Here is a 14,411-nt window from a genome sequence, read left to right as displayed (position 1 = left end):
GAGGGTAATATGTGCCCAGGATAGGTAGCCAGGGGGTAATATGTGCCCAGGATAGGTAGCCAGGGGGTATAGGGTCCCCGTTTAGGTAGTGACAGGAGCGCACCCAACCCTCCCCTCCCGCCGCTGCTGCCTCTGCCGCCGCCGCTCCCTCCTCACCTTGCAGCAGCTTCAGACCTCAATCAGCGGGCGACCCGACCAGTAAGAAGGCGCCAGGCGCACCCGCTCTATATGCGGAAGTGATGTCACTTCCGCATATCAGTGCGGCGTGCTAGGTCCTAGCGCCCGGCCGCCTGATCGAGGTCTGATGCGGCGCCGGCGGCTAGAGGGAGGAAGGGAGCGAGCGAGCGGCGGCCACAGGGGGAGAGCGGCGGCCGGGCGGCGCCTCTCAGAGGCAGGCGCCTGGGTGCCTTGCACCCGCAGCACCCGCCCAGGCTCGGCCCTGGCTGCATCCTTCCCCTAGAGAGCTTCCAGCGGACTGGCAGGCAGAGCCCTGGCTGCAGCCCCTTTACTTAGCAGCTGCCTGGGCTCAGAGCATTGTGACATCATCGGTTGGCTTCCTGCATGACTCAGCACCACCTGCTCAGGTGCCTGCTTCAGTGCCAGGCTGTGAGAGTGTGCAGCAGGCTAGGAAGGCAACTCCTGTTTAGGCTCTCCACTCCCCAGCCTGTGTCTCCCTCTTGTGGCACACCGCGCACGTCCACACAGACAGAGAGATATGAAGAGGAAGGAGGATGAACGAAAGAAAGATGCACTGTGTTCTCAAACAGCCAGCCAGGCTAGAGACTTGACTTCTTCCTCTGCCCTCCACACTCTCTCCTAGCGTGTTGCCAGAATGCAGGGAGCCGGAAGCCTACTTTACTTTTCTCTTCGACGTGGAGGCATGGCAGCGGAGGGGTGATGGCTGTTGTGGCGCTGGGCGGGGCCATGCTAATGTGATCAGGCGGCAGCTGAGCCTGGCCCGTGCGTCTGCGTTTAGCACAGGTGCGCCCATCCCGGGGGCCCGGCAGGCCTGCACAGGCAGTGGGAAGGGCCCCCCCCCTGGCAGCTGGTAGCTGGCCGGGGTTAGCCGGCTGTGCGGGGCAGTGCTGGGTTGTGCGCTGTTCGCCGCTGCTGCATTTAGAAGGTAATTAGGGTTATCGCTTCTCGGCCTTTTGGCTAAGATCAAGTGTAGTATCTGTTCTTATCAGTTTAATATCTGATACGTCCCCTATCTGGGGACCATATATTAAATGGATTTTTGGAACAGGGAGATGGAAGAAGAGCTTGCTCTGTCCACTCCGCGCATCGACCTGGTATTGCAGTACCTCCAGGACCGGTGCACTACTCTCTCTAACTAGTGTCAAAAAACAGATCAAAACTACTCAAATACCCAGCTGACTAACTAACTAAGTGTAGGGAAGTGTAGTGGAGAAATTAAGTGTCCCTCTGCAAAGTGAATTTGCCAGTAGCAAGTGTTGTGTATTGTCCACCCTGCTGTGCGGTCTATGTCTGTGCTGCTACTGTTGGGTGCAGGATACATTGTGAAATCCACAATAAAAACATTGTTTCAAATCTGTGTGTGCCTATTTTTGTGCAACTGTGTCATTTATTCATGGACTCTGTATTTCGCATTGGTTATCAGAACCTGAGAACAGACAGGAAAAGAAGTCATAAAAACACACACAAAAAAACCCACAACCAAAGAAAAAAAAATCATTTTTAATTTTGATTAGTCTGTATTGTACTTGCGCGGCGCAGTTGCTGCAGGTCAAAAAACCCATGAACGGATCACTTTCCTTCACGTTTGCACGTTGTCCTCTGCAAGAAAAGCAGCTGCATCCTTCCCCCAGAGAGCTTCCAGCAGACTGGCAGGCAGAGCCCTGGCTGCAGCCCCTTTACTTAGCAGCTGCCTGGGCTCAGAGCATAGTGACATCATCGGTTGGCTTCCTGCATGACTCAGCACCACCTGCTCAGGTGCCTGCTTCAGTGCCAGGCTGTGAGAGTGTGCAGCAGGCTAGGAAGGCAACTCCTGTTTAGGCTCTCCACTCCCCGGCCTGTGTCTCCCTCTTGTGGCACACCGCGCACGTCCACACAGACAGAGAGATATGAAGAGGAAGGAGGATGAACGAAAGAAAGATGCACTGTGTTCTCAAACAGCCAGCCAGGCTAGAGACTTGACTTCTTCCTCTGCCCTCCACACTCTCTCCTAGCGTGTTGCCAGAATGCAGAGAGCCTCCGCGCATTGACCTGGTATTGCAGTACCTCCAGGACCGGTGCACTACTCTCTCTAACTAGTGTCAAAAAAACAGATCAAAACTACTCAAATACCCAGCTGACTAACTAACTAAGTGTAGGGAAGTGTAGTGGAGAAATTAAGTGTCCCTCTGCAAAGTGAATTTGCCAGTAGCAAGTGTTGTGTATTGTCCACCCTGCTGTGCGGTCTATGTCTGTGCTGCTACTGTTGGGTGCAGGATACATTGTGAAATCCACAATAAAAACATTGTTTCAAATCTGTGTGTGCCTATTTTTGTGCATCTGTGTCATTTATTCATGGACTCTGTATTTCGCATTGGTTATCAGAACCTGAGAACAGACAGGAAAAGAAGTCAGAAAAACACACACAAAAAAACCCACAACCAAAGAAAAAAAAATCATTTTTAATTTTGATTAGTCTGTATTGTACTTGCGTGGCGCAGTTGCTGCAGGTCAAAAAAACCATGAACAGATCACTTTCCTTCACGTTTGCACGTTGTCCTCTGCAAGAAAAGCAGCTGCATCCTTCCCCCAGAGAGCTTCCAGCGGACTGGCAGGCAGAGCCCTGGCTGCAGCCCCTTTACTTAGCAGCTGCCTGGGCTCAGAGCATTGTGACATCATCGGTTGGCTTCCTGCATGACTCAGCACCACCTGCTCAGGTGCCTGCTTCAGTGCCAGGCTGTGAGAGTGTGCAGCAGGCTAGGAAGGCAACTCCTGTAAGGCCATAGTGAGAGCATGGAACATAGGCCTCTTGGTAATTTGGTGGGGGGATAGTTTAGGGAAAGGTTACCTCATAATTTTGGGTAGGAATGTGTATGTATACAGTTGTAGGAGTATATATAATGACTTGTGTCCCTTCCTTTTGATGCTGCTGTGTTTTTTTATCTCTTACAGATGCTGGGCGGTCCTAGGAGCTGTGAGGTGAATTGGGTTGCTGAGCAGAGGTGAAGGGGCTCTCTCATTTGATTGGCAGCTGGCTGTTGGAGCCAGATTTCTGCTGGCCAATCACAGGGGAGTTCACCTCAAACCTGTGATGCTCTGCCCTCTTCTCCTCAGTCTTCAGTCAGACAAGCTGGAAGCAGGAGCTGTTGAACCTGCCTCTGACAGAACTCATCTTGGCTGGACTTTTTGAGCTGCTTTATTTTATTTACTGATTTATTTATTTCTCTATTCTTTCCTTCTCTTATTTCTATTCATTTCTTTCTTGTTATTTCCTTCTTTAATTTTATTTCCCCCCCCCCCTTTTTTCTCTTTATCATTTTCTTTATATCAATTTCCCTTTCTGTGTTTTCTTTTATTTCATTTTGTTCTTTTTAATTTTCTCCTCCTCTGCCATGGATCAAATTTGGCTGCGTCTTGCAGCTGTGGCCGGCTCTGAAGGGGGTGAAGATCGCCTGCGTCTGCTATTGGACTCTATATCTGCCCCCCAGCCACCAGCTACTGACCTGGTTCTTCCTCCAGTGCCACCCGCTTTCCCTCCTCCAGCCGCTGCCGCTGCCTCTCCTCCCCAGGGATCACTGGAGCGCGCGTCTAGGAGCCGCTCCAAGAAGACAAAACTTTCTGCCTCTTCATCCTCCGCTGCCGGAGCGGGTGCAGGCAGCCCTTCCGCACCGCCGGCGAAGAGGAACAAAAAGCCCAGGCGCCCATACTCGCCGGACACCCGGGGACCTCTACCCAAGCCCACAGGAAGTGGCCGCGCGAGTAAGGGCGGAAGTTCGCGCGGTCACGTGGGCGGAAGTCGTCACGGCGGCCATCTTGCCAGTGATACTGGGCCTGCTTGCGCTCCAGGGCGCCTTACCGACACCACTGCCCGGAACTCTGCCGCTCTTCCTGCTTCTGCTGTGGCTTCCCTGGCCTCTTCTGCCTATGCATCCCCGCCAGCTAGTGTTGGGCGAACAGTGTTCGCCACTGTTCGGGTTCTGCAGAACATCACCCTGTTCGGGTGATGTTCGAGTTCGGCCGAACACCTGGTGGTGTTCGGCCAAACTGTTCGGGGTTCGCCCGAACTGCAGAATGCATGGCCGAACATGGCCGAACAGGGCCCCTGTTCGGCCGAACAGGGCCCTGTTCGGCCGAATACTGCCCCCCTATGCCCCCTATGGGGTCGCAGGCATAAGGGGGGAGCATGCCCCGATCGCGGGGGGGGGGTCGGAAATTCCCCCCACCCCCTCCGCTAGCGCTCCCCCCTCTGCCCGCTTCCCCATACAAAAAGTTTGAAACAAGTTCAATAGTACCTGGCTGGTGGCACTGGCTGGCAGTGGAGTGAGGAGGAGTCCGAGTAGCAGAGTGACGTTGAGGCCGGGCAGCGGGCGGTTCAGCGCTAGTACCCTTGTGGTACTTCCGCCCTTTCTCTGACCTCACGTCCTCTGCATACGAGGGTACGCATCACGCGTACCCTCGTATGCGTCATCACGCAGAGGACGTGAGGTCAGAGAAAGGGCGGAAGTACCACAAGGGTACTAGCGCTGAACCGCCCGCTGCCCGGCCTCAACGTCACTCTGCTACTCGGACTCCTCCTCCTCCTCACTCCACTGCCAGCCAGTGCCACCAGCCAGGTACTATTGAACTTGTTTCAAACTTTTTGTATGGAGAAGCGGGCAGAGGGGGGAGCGCTAGCGGAGGGGGTGGGGGGAATTTCCGACCCCCCCCGCGACCGGGGCATGCTCCCCCCTTATGCCTGCGACCCCATAGGGCCCCCAAAATGGGCATGTTCGGGGGTCCCATTGACTCCCATTGAGTTCGGCGTTCGGGCCGAACAGGCCGAACATCTGGCCCATGTTCGGCCTGTTCGGCCCGAACCCGAACATCCAGGTGTTCGCCCAACACTACCGCCAGCCTCCGCATCCAGCGCGGACAACCCCGGACCTTCTTCCTCCGCTCCAGCCCCGGCACCAGTGGCTTCCCAGGCCCAGTCCCAGGCCTGCACCCAGCAGCTCATCCAGCCTCCATCCTCCTACCAGCCAGGCTATCCACTCCAAGGGGTCGCAGGCTTCCCAGCTGCTGACCCGGAGACCAGCTCATCGGAAGGGGAAGCAGAGGAACCTGCCCACGGGATTCCAGCTCCCAACCCGGGTGAGAACTTGGGGTTTTCTGGGGAGGGTTTATTTAGCAGATTTTCTTGTTGAATTGTTTGCAGCAGGTTGTGGAAAAAATGCCGGGGCCTTCTCCGGTGGTTTCTCCTGCTGCAGTTTGGGTGCCTCCGTGCACACAGAATGTTGTTGTACCTGTTCCTCCTCCTTCTACTAGTAATGTTTTTTCAGTACAAACTTCATCACCTGTCTTGAGACCGGGTGTTTCCGAAGCGGCATACAAAGAGCCTATGCCCGTTTCCTCGTCACCTTTAGGTTATCATCTGCCTCAGGCAGTAAAAGATAAGATATGGCGAGGGGAATATATTGATATTCTTTCACTATTGCCGTTTCATAAAGATTACTTAAAAGAAAAGAAGGAGGAGGAAGATAGACGGAGGCCTGTAGCAAGGAGTTTTACTAATTGGCTTCAGGCTTTCCTGATTTTCATGAGCGTTTTAATTGAAAAAGACTCTGGCCTAGCATTAGGCCTTCTCCAACATTTGGATTCGGTTTTTGAGGCCCAGCGCCAGTTTGGAGGGATAGCTTGGTTTCTTTACGATGATGCCTTTAGACAAAAAATGTCAGTGTATCCCTCCCTGCGCTGGGGCTCAAAGGATGCAGAGCTTTGGTTAAGACTGATGATTCCTCAGCAGGTCAAGCCCAAACCAAACATGGCGAGCAGTACTTCGGGCACTATTCCTTTCAAGAAAGGAGTATGCCATTCTTTCAACGAGTCACAATGCCGTTTCGCGTCAAATTGCCGTTACCGACACGAGTGCGCGCATTGCGGTGGTTCGCACGCGGCAGCGCGATGCTTCAAAAAAGCTTCGACGGCAGTTCAAGGGTCCACGAAGGAATCCTTTTTTCGCAGCTCAGACGCCGGTGAAAACACAAAATCTCATACTGTACTTAAACCATTATCCAAATCTGGAGATTAGTTCCTTTTTGGCTAATGGCTTTACGGAAGGCTTTCCTCTTCCGCATTTCAATGGTTTGGGCTGCTGTTGGGCCAATAATTTGAAATCTATTGATCAGCGACCTGACATCGTCAGGGAAAAAATTGCCAAAGAAATAAGGGCTGGCCGAGTAGCAGGCCCTTTTACTTCTCCTCCATTTGAGAATTTCAGAGTTTCACCTTTGGGGATAGTTCCTAAAAAAGATCCTGGTGAATGGCGTTTAATTCATCACTTATCTTTCCCTAAAGGTGAATCTCTGAACGACTCTATTGATGCCAGCTTATGCTCAGTGTCTTATCTTTCGTTCGATCAAGCCGTGTCTGTGATCAGGGAATATGGTCAGGGAGCCTTGTTAGCGAAGGCCGACATCAAGTCGGCGTTTCGTTTGTTGCCCATTTGGCCGGGCGCTTATAACTCGCTGGGTTTTCAATTTGAAGGTCAATTCTATTATGATATGTGCCTTCCCATGGGCTGTTCTCTATCCTGCTGTTACTTTGAGATCTTCGCTACCTTTTTAGAGTGGGCGGTTCAGATTGAATGCCCTGTCGGTCGGGTATTGCATTATCTCGATGACTTCATTTTTGTCGGTCCCCTCGAGTCTGCCGCAGCGTGGAATTTATTCTTAACTTTTCGTCGCGTTTCCGAATTTTTAGGCGTTCCTTTAGCCGAAGAGAAGTCAGTCCTGCCTGTAACAGAACTGATTTTTCTCGGCATCACTATTGATACTTACCTGATGGAATTCCGTCTTCCATCAGAAAAAATTGGGAAGTTGAAAGATTCGCTCAATAACCTACTGAGTAGGTCAAAAGCGACCGTACGGGAATTGCAGGAGCTTCTGGGCCGTTTGGCTTTTGCGAGCAGGATCATGCCCATGGGAAGGGTTTTCTCCAGACGCACCGCTCGACTGATATCGGGCCTTAAGAACCCCTTTTGGCACGTTAGATTGACAAGACAAGTCAAAGAAGACCTGCTGGTTTGGTACCATTTCCTAATCAATTATAACGGTAGATCAATGTGGCAAGAAGCTTTTGTCAAGGATGAGCATATGGACCTTTTCACAGACGCGGCTGGTTCTATTGGTTACGGTGCATACTGGCAAGGTTGTTGGAGTGCTGAACGGTGGCCTGAGTGCTGGTTCTCGCAAGGTTACACAAAGAACATTGTACTGTTAGAACTCTTCCCGGTTCTGGTAGCATTAGTCATTTGGGGAAGCGGTTTTGCAAATAAGCGTATTCTGTTGCAGTCGGACAATAAGGGAGTTGTGTTCGCAATAAATACGCTTACTTCAAAATCGCTTCCCGTTCTGCAAATTCTGAGGCAATTGGTGCTGCTGTGTCTGCGTCTTAATGTGTGGTTGAAAGCGGTGCATCTGCCCGGGAAGCTAAACCTGATTGCGGATGCTTTATCCCGACAGCAATTTGCCTTATTCAGGGAGCTGGCGCCATCTGCGAGCGAAGAGGGTGTACCTTGTCCGGCCCATCTTTGGAGTTTGATCGGGAGCTAGTTTCATCGGCGTTACGCCAATCGCTGTCAGCAAGAACATGGGCCGAGTACTCGGCTGCATGGGCTGACTGGTGCGCATTCGCGGATGTATGCTCCATGTCACCATTAGCAGATCAAGTAGAATTATTCTTGTCATTTATCTGTGCTAAGATTTCAGATAGTATGTCCATTGCAGCATTGCAGCGCAGATTATCCGGCATTTCGTTTTTTAGGCGCATGCACAACGCTCCCCCTTGTTCAAACTATTTTCTAATTAAACAACTGTTGAAAGGTTTGAAGACGGTTCCTGCTCCCCCAGATGGTAGACGTCCTATCACTTTTTGTCTTCTAGAGGACTTATTATGTGTTCTACCACTTGTCTGTTTGTCCGATTATGAAGTTCGCTTGTTTAAGGCGTCATTTTCGCTCGCCTTTTTTGGCGCACTGCGTATATCGGAGTTAGTTTCGAAATCCAAAAAAGTCCATACAGGTCTTGGTCATCAGGATGTGAATCTGTCACAGGAGGCTGTACGAGTGCTCATTAAACGGTCCAAAACCGATAGGTTCGGTAGAGGTACATGGTTGACCTTATACCGCCTAGACGGTAGTTTTTCTTGCCCTTGCCGGGTGGTCTCCGAATTCTTGCAGTTGCGGGCTCCATCCTTGTCTTTTTTAGCGCATGCTGACGGTTCCCCCTTGTCCATGTTCCAATTTAGGTCGGTCTTAAGTAAATGCCTTAGCACTTTGGGCCTGAAGGCGCTCAAATTCTCTAGCCACTCTTTTCGGATAGGAGCGGCCACAGAAGCGGCTAGGTTGGGTCTCCCTGAAATGGTTATCAAACGTATTGGGAGATGGGAATCTAGGAGATATATGCTGTACATTCGTCCTGCACTGTCATGTTATTAACAAATTCTATTTTACAGGTTTGAAACAGGTTGTCTGGATTGTAGGTCATTCCTACATTTTTTGGGCTCGGATGAGAGCAAAAGAAAGACCATACACTGAGAATCTGGACTTGAGCATTGACCGTTTTCAGATTTATTGGAAGGGAGCCAGGGGTATGCGTTGGGGTGCCCTTATTCCCAAGGTTTATTCCTTGTTAGATTCATGGCCAGTCCCTGATGTTTTAATTGTACATTTAGGTGGGAATGACTTAGGTAAAGTAAAAACCCTGGAGCTCTTGACACTAATGCAACAAGATTTGTTGCAGATCCATGAAGTTTTCCCCAACACAGTGCTGGTGCTTTCAGAAATTGTGCAGCGCTACATATGGTTAGCTCGAGGTTCCAAGAGATTCCATGAAAAGATCCGTAGACGGGTCAATTTTAACATGAGCAAATTTCTGCCTCAGGTTGGCAGGTTTCTCATACCGCCACACGGAATTGGAAGGTAACATCCCGGGTTTGTACCGTCCTGATTGGGCACATCTTTCTCCCATAGGCTTGGATATCTTTAACATGGGTTTACAGGATATGGTTGAGAGGGCCGTGGGCTGGGGTGCCAGGCCTTAGCCTGGCTGGTGGCGGTTATAGTCGCCCACGATTGTGGGTGGGCTAGCTGCTATTTGGACATTTAACGAACATTATACTGGTATAAGACTTTATGGTTATTTGATTAGGTATCAGTTGATACCTTTGTTTATGAATCACTTTATTACTGTTGATGTTTGTTTACCCGTTTTAATAAACAATTAAATTAATTAAATTATTTAATTAAACCGCAATAAATATAGCCTACGGCCATTTTAAATCCAAGTTAGTTGTCCGTGTCTTTATTAATCACTAATGTTAGCATTCATCCATGCCACTTAAATTACCATGAAGAGGAAGGAGGATGAACGAAAGAAAGATGCACTGTGTTCTCAAACAGCCAGCCAGGCTAGAGACTTGACTTCTTCCTCTGCCCTCCACACTCTCTCCTAGCGTGTTGCCAGAATGCAGAGAGCCTCCGCGCATCGACCTGGTATTGCAGTACCTCCAGGACCGGTGCACTACTCTCTCTAACTAGTGTCAAAAAAACAGATCAAAACTACTCAAATACCCAGCTGACTAACTAACTAAGTGTAGGGAAGTGTAGTGGAGAAATTAAGTGTCCCTCTGCAAAGTGAATTTGCCAGTAGCAAGTGTTGTGTATTGTCCACCCTGCTGTGCGGTCTATGTCTGTGCTGCTACTGTTGGGTGCAGGATACATTGTGAAATCCACAATAAAAACATTGTTTCAAATCTGTGTGTGCCTATTTTTGTGCATCTGTGTCATTTATTCATGGACTCTGTATTTCGCATTGGTTATCAGAACCTGAGAACAGACAGGAAAAGAAGTCAGAAAAACACACAAAAAAAAAACCCACAACCAAAGAAATAAAAATCATTTTTAATTTTGATTAGTCTGTATTGTACTTGCGTGGCGCAGTTGCTGCAGGTCAAAAAAACCATGAACGGATCACTTTCCTTCACGTTTGCACGTTGTCCTCTGCAAGAAAAGCAGCTGCATCCTTCCCCCAGAGAGCTTCCAGCGGACTGGCAGGCAGAGCCCTGGCTGCAGCCCCTTTACTTAGCAGCTGCCTGGGCTCAGAGCATTGTGACATCATCGGTTGGCTTCCTGCATGACTCAGCACCACCTGCTCAGGTGCCTGCTTCTGTGCCAGGCTGTGAGAGTGTGCAGCAGGCTAGGAAGGCAACTCCTGTTTAGGCTCTCCACTCCCCGGCCTGTGTCTCCCTCTTGTGGCACACCGCGCACGTCCACACAGACAGAGAGATATGAAGAGGAAGGAGGATGAACGAAAGAAAGATGCACTGTGTTCTCAAACAGCCAGCCAGGCTAGAGACTTGACTTCTTCCTCTGCCCTCCACACTCTCTCCTAGCGTGTTGCCAGAATGCAGGGAGCCGGAAGCCTACTTTACTTTTCTCTTCGACGTGGAGGCATGGCAGTGGAGGGGTGATGGCTGTTGTGGCGCTGGGCGGGGCCATGCTAATGTGATCAGGCGGCAGCTGAGCCTGGCCCGTGCGTCTGCGTTTAGCACAGGTGCGCCCATCCCGGGGGCCCGGCAGGCCTGCACAGGCAGTGGGAAGGCCCCCCCCCCCCCCCCCCCCTGGCAGCTGGTAGCTGGCCGGGGTTAGCCGGCTGTGCGGGGCAGTGCTGGGTTGTGCGCTGTTCGCCGCTGCTGCATTTAGAAGGTAATTAGGGTTATCGCTTCTCGGCCTTTTGGCTAAGATCAAGTGTAGTATCTGTTCTTATCAGTTTAATATCTGATACGTCCCCTATCTGGGGACCATATATTAAATGGATTTTTGGAACAGGGAGATGGAAGAAGAGCTTGCTCTGTCCACTCCGCGCATCGACCTGGTATTGCAGTACCTCCAGGACCGGTGCACTACTCTCTCTAACTAGTGTCAAAAAACAGATCAAAACTACTCAAATACCCAGCTGACTAACTAACTAAGTGTAGGGAAGTGTAGTGGAGAAATTAAGTGTCCCTCTGCAAAGTGAAATTGCCAGTAGCAAGTGTTGTGTATTGTCCACCCTGCTGTGCGGTCTATGTCTGTGCTGCTACTGTTGGGTGCAGGATACATTGTGAAATCCACAATAAAAACATTGTTTCAAATCTGTGTGTGCCTATTTTTGTGCATCTGTGTCATTTATTCATGGACTCTGTATTTCGCATTGGTTATCAGAACCTGAGAACAGACAGGAAAAGAAGTCAGAAAACCACACAAAAAAAAACCCACAACCAAAGAAAAAAAAATCATTTTTAATTTTGATTAGTCTGTATTGTACTTGCGCGGCGCAGTTGCTGCAGGTCAAAAAACCCATGAACGGATCACTTTCCTTCACGTTTGCACGTTGTCCTCTGCAAGAAAAGCAGCTGCATCCTTCCCCCAGAAAGCTTCCAGCGGACTGGCAGGCAGAGCCCTGGCTGCAGCCCCTTTACTTAGCAGCTGCCTGGGCTCAGAGCATTGTGACATCATCGGTTGGCTTCCTGCATGACTCAGCACCACCTGCTCAGGTGCCTGCTTCAGTGCCAGGCTGTGAGAGTGTGCAGCAGGCTAGGAAGGCAACTCCTGTTTAGGCTCTCCACTCCCCGGCCTGTGTCTCCCTCTTGTGGCACACCGCGCACGTCCACACAGACAGAGAGATATGAAGAGGAAGGAGGATGAACGAAAGAAAGATGCACTGTGTTCTCAAACAGCCAGCCAGGCTAGAGACTTGACTTCTTCCTCTGCCCTCCACACTCTCTCCTAGCGTGTTACCAGAATGCAGGGAGCCGGAAGCCTACTTTACTTTTCTCTTCGACGTGGAAGCATGGCAGCGGAGGGGTGATGGCTGTTGTGGCGCTGGGCGGGGCCATGCTAATGTGATCAGGCGGCAGCTGAGCCTGGCCCGTGCGTCTGCGTTTAGCACAGGTGCGCCCATCCTGGGGGCCCGGCAGGCCTGCACAGGCAGTGGGAAGGGCCCCCCCTGGCAGCTGGTAGCTGGCCGGGGTTAGCCGGCTGTGCGGGGCAGTGCTGGGTTGTGCGCTGTTCACCGCTGCTGCATTTAGAAGGTAATTAGGGTTATCGCTTCTCGGCCTTTTGGCTAAGATCAAGTGTAGTATCTGTTCTTATCAGTTTAATATCTGATACGTCCCCTATCTGGGGACCATATATTAAATGGATTTTTGGAACAGGGAGATGGAAGAAGAGCTTGCTCTGTCCACTCCGCGCATCGACCTGGTATTGCAGTACCTCCAGGACCGGTGCACTACTCTCTCTAACTAGTGTCAAAAAACAGATCAAAACTACTCAAATACCCAGCTGACTAACTAACTAAGTGTAGGGAAGTGTAGTGGAGAAATTAAGTGTCTCTCTGCAAAGTGAATTTGCCAGTAGCAAGTGTTGTGTATTGTCCACCCTGCTGTGCGGTCTATGTCTGTGCTGCTACTGTTGGGTGCAGGATACATTGTGAAATCCACAATAAAAACATTGTTTCAAATCTGTGTGTGCCTATTTTTGTGCATCTGTGTCATTTATTCATGGACTCTGTATTTCGCATTGGTTATCAGAACCTGAGAACAGACAGGAAAAGAAGTCAGAAAAACACACACAAAAAAAACCCACAACCAAAGAAATAAAAATCATTTTTAATTTTGATTAGTCTGTATTGTACTTGCGTGGCGCAGTTGCTGCAGGTCAAAAAAACCATGAACGGATCACTTTCCTTCACGTTTGCACGTTGTCCTCTGCAAGAAAAGCAGCTGCATCCTTCCCCCAGAGAGCTTCCAGCGGACTGGCAGGCAGAGCCCTGGCTGCAGCCCCTTTACTTAGCAGCTGCCTGGGCTCAGAGCATTGTGACATCATCGGTTGGCTTCCTGCATGACTCAGCACCACCTGCTCAGGTGCCTGCTTCTGTGCCAGGCTGTGAGAGTGTGCAGCAGGCTAGGAAGGCAACTCCTGTTTAGGCTCTCCACTCCCCGGCCTGTGTCTCCCTCTTGTGGCACACCGCGCACGTCCACACAGACAGAGAGATATGAAGAGGAAGGAGGATGAACGAAAGAAAGATGCACTGTGTTCTCAAACAGCCAGCCAGGCTAGAGACTTGACTTCTTCCTCTGCCCTCCACACTCTCTCCTAGCGTGTTGCCAGAATGCAGGGAGCCGGAAGCCTACTTTACTTTTCTCTTCGACGTGGAGGCATGGCAGTGGAGGGGTGATGGCTGTTGTGGCGCTGGGCGGGGCCATGCTAATGTGATCAGGCGGCAGCTGAGCCTGGCCCGTGCGTCTGCGTTTAGCACAGGTGCGCCCATCCCGGGGGCCCGGCAGGCCTGCACAGGCAGTGGGAAGGCCCCCCCCCCCCCCCTCCTGGCAGCTGGTAGCTGGCCGGGGTTAGCCGGCTGTGCGGGGCAGTGCTGGGTTGTGCGCTGTTCGCCGCTGCTGCATTTAGAAGGTAATTAGGGTTATCGCTTCTCGGCCTTTTGGCTAAGATCAAGTGTAGTATCTGTTCTTATCAGTTTAATATCTGATACGTCCCCTATCTGGGGACCATATATTAAATGGATTTTTGGAACAGGGAGATGGAAGAAGAGCTTGCTCTGTCCACTCCGCGCATCGACCTGGTATTGCAGTACCTCCAGGACCGGTGCACTACTCTCTCTAACTAGTGTCAAAAAACAGATCAAAACTACTCAAATACCCAGCTGACTAACTAACTAAGTGTAGGGAAGTGTAGTGGAGAAATTAAGTGTCCCTCTGCAAAGTGAAATTGCCAGTAGCAAGTGATGTGTATTGTCCACCCTGCTGTGCGGTCTATGTCTGTGCTGCTACTGTTGGGTGCAGGATACATTTTGAAATCCACAATAAAAACATTGTTTCAAATCTGTGTGTGCCTATTTTTGTGCATCTGTGTCATTTATTCATGGACTCTGTATTTCGCATTGGTTATCAGAACCTGAGAACAGACAGGAAAAGAAGTCAGAAAACCACACAAAAAAAACCCCACAACCAAAGAAAAAAAAATCATTTTTAATTTTGATTAGTCTGTATTGTACTTGCGCGGCGCAGTTGCTGCAGGTCAAAAAAACCATGAACGGATCACTTTCCTTCACGTTTGCACGTTGTCCTCTGCAAGAAAAGCAGCTGCATCCTTCCCCCAGAGAGCTTCCAGCGGACTGGCAGGCAGAGCCCTGGCTGCAGCCCCT

At 50.6% G+C, this 14,411-nt stretch overlaps 4 non-coding genes across 4 annotated transcripts; all 4 read left to right on the top strand.

The window, feature by feature from the left end:
• The first annotated feature begins 1,135 nt into the window (after positions 1–1,135).
• On the top strand, positions 1,136–1,326 carry LOC137505496 (U2 spliceosomal RNA). The gene has a single exon (XR_011020106.1). It is a non-coding gene; the product is annotated as a U2 spliceosomal RNA (small nuclear RNA).
• A 9,601-nt stretch (positions 1,327–10,927) lies between these two features.
• Positions 10,928–11,118, top strand: LOC137505495 (U2 spliceosomal RNA). Its single transcript, XR_011020105.1, has one exon. It is a non-coding gene; the product is annotated as a U2 spliceosomal RNA (small nuclear RNA).
• Positions 11,119–12,294: 1,176 nt separating this feature from the next.
• On the top strand, positions 12,295–12,485 carry LOC137505492 (U2 spliceosomal RNA). Its single transcript, XR_011020103.1, has one exon. It is a non-coding gene; the product is annotated as a U2 spliceosomal RNA (small nuclear RNA).
• A 1,187-nt stretch (positions 12,486–13,672) lies between these two features.
• LOC137505491 (U2 spliceosomal RNA) lies at positions 13,673–13,863 on the top strand. Its single transcript, XR_011020102.1, has one exon. It is a non-coding gene; the product is annotated as a U2 spliceosomal RNA (small nuclear RNA).
• The last annotated feature ends 548 nt before the right edge of the window (positions 13,864–14,411 follow it).

Source organism: Hyperolius riggenbachi, chromosome 4 (genome assembly GCF_040937935.1).
Source record: "Hyperolius riggenbachi isolate aHypRig1 chromosome 4, aHypRig1.pri, whole genome shotgun sequence".
NCBI lineage: Eukaryota > Metazoa > Chordata > Amphibia > Anura > Hyperoliidae > Hyperolius > Hyperolius riggenbachi.
This window is presented reverse-complemented; position numbering and strand designations above follow the sequence as displayed.